Raw genomic sequence first — 2,194 nt, forward strand, 5'->3', positions numbered from 1 at the left:
CTGGCTGTAAAGAGATTGCAAATAGCTCCAAAAATATTTGTATAAAAAACTAGAAAAATTCAGTGATCTATAAACAAATAAAAAAAAATTTTAGCAAAACGCTTCTATTTTGTATCAACTGGGATTAAAACTAATAAAATTTAAATACAAAATGTAGAAAATTACATAAGTCAACTTATTACAAAGGCTACAAATGAAGAAATAAAGCTATAACAGAAAGCAGCAGCACAAGATACAAGATGGCAGTCACCAGGAGGTTGATGAAGGAGCTTGAAGAAATCAGCAAATGTGGAATGAAAAACCTCTGTAACATCCATGTTGATGAAGCCAATTTATTGACTTGGCAAGGGCTTATTGTTCCTGACAACCCTCCATATGATAAGGGGGTCTTCAGAATCAAAATCAACTTTTCAGTAGCAGAGTACCCATTCAAACCACCGAAGATCACATTTAAAACAAAAACCTATCATTCGAACATTGATGAAAAGGGGTAGGTTTGTCTGCCAGTAATTAGTGCTGAAAACTGGAAGCAAGCAACCAAAACCTACCAAGTAATCCAGTCTCTCACAGCACTGGTGAACGACCCCCAGCCCAAGCAGCCCCTTTGGTCTGACCTAGCTGAAGAATACTCTAAGGACCTAAAAAAATTCTATAAAAATGCTGAAGAGTTTACAAAGAAATACGGGGAAAAATGACCATTAGACTAAAATTTGCAGTGATTGATTCCAGTAAGTGTGAGCAGAGACCCCAAGCAGTGCATTTAGATACCCTGCAAAGCAGGACTCTGGAAAATTGACATGTGCTACCGCCTGGCTTTTACTTGTGGCAGTTACTAACTTTCCACAGTTTTCTTAATTAAAAATGGTTTAGGCCAGCCCGGTGGCGCACTGCTACAGTGCGCCGCTTAGGAGTGCGACGGCGCTCCCGCCGAGGGTTCGGATCCCACACAGACCGGCCGCTCACTGGCTGAGCGAGGTGCGGTCGCAACACCGAGGGTTGCGATCCCATTGCCGGTCCCGGTCCGGTACGGGCGCGACACTGAGGGTTGCGATCCATTGCCAGACACGAAAAAAGACAAAAAGGAAAAAAAAATAAAAAAAAAGACTGTGAGATTCATTTTCAGTGATTTTTTTCTTTTATATAAACTATTCATTAAAATCTGTGATTTTTTTGATTGAGTGCCAATAATAATTGTAACAATAACTCAATCCAAGGGAAGTTTTTTGTTTGTTTTGTTTGTTCTTCTGTGTTTTTGTTTGTGTGTTTGTTTTATACAGAACCATATGGTTACTGGGTAAAATTTAGATTTACACATTTATTTTTTCAGAGGCTATGATAGAGTGACCAATAAAATACTTTGAATCTGTAAATATAATAAATGTGGATAAAACTCTGTGAGTGGAGTAGGATGAAAATACAAGTTCAAGAAGAAAAAAATAATGTAAATTTCTCACTATTAAAAATTAAAGCTTTTTATGTTTTTTTAAAAGACTGAGAAAAGAGACACTTAAAAAGAATGATTTAATATCCTATTTTTATTACTAACAAGATATTGTGACAGTTGTAACATGAACATGCTATCTTTAAACACAAGCTGGGTAACCAATGTCTCCTCACTCGTGAAAGTGGTTTTCCACTTACAAGTGACTCTGCACTTGACAGCTACATGGATCAGAGAAAAATAGAAATACTACAGAATCAAGATAAAATTAACATTTTAGCTTGAGTCCTAGAAACAGCTCTCCCTAGTCTACATGGTTATAAGGTACAGAGAAAAGCAACTCATCACTTAGAAAACTACTCTCCATTTAAACAATGTGCTTTTGTTTCCTCTTCTATAAAACAGGCATAATAAGAGTACCTGCATCATTGTTACAAGGAATAAATAACACAGATAAAGCTCAAAAATGTGCCTAGCACTTAGTAACAAGCAATAATAATAATAAGTAATATTTTTTTTTTCAAGTAAGAGATGGCATCTCCATATGTTGCCCAGGCTAAAAGTGCAGTGGCTGTTCACAGGCGAAATCCCACTACTGATCAGCACCTAGTTTTAACCTGCTCCGTTTCTGTTCTGATAATATCCCCCCCCCCTTTTTTTCTTTCCTCCTGACCGGTAAGGGGATCGCAACTCTTGGCACGGTGTGGTCTGCACCACACTCAGCCAGTGAGCACACCGGCCATCCCTATATAG

At 37.9% G+C, this 2,194-nt stretch overlaps 1 pseudogene; it reads left to right on the top strand.

Moving 5' to 3' along the window:
- The first annotated feature begins 239 nt into the window (after positions 1-239).
- LOC103583730 lies at positions 240-707 on the top strand (annotated as a pseudogene).
- The last annotated feature ends 1,487 nt before the right edge of the window (positions 708-2,194 follow it).

Source organism: Galeopterus variegatus, unplaced genomic scaffold, assembly GCF_000696425.1.
Source record: "Galeopterus variegatus unplaced genomic scaffold, G_variegatus-3.0.2 Scaffold27322, whole genome shotgun sequence".
NCBI classification, from domain to species: domain Eukaryota; kingdom Metazoa; phylum Chordata; class Mammalia; order Dermoptera; family Cynocephalidae; genus Galeopterus; species Galeopterus variegatus.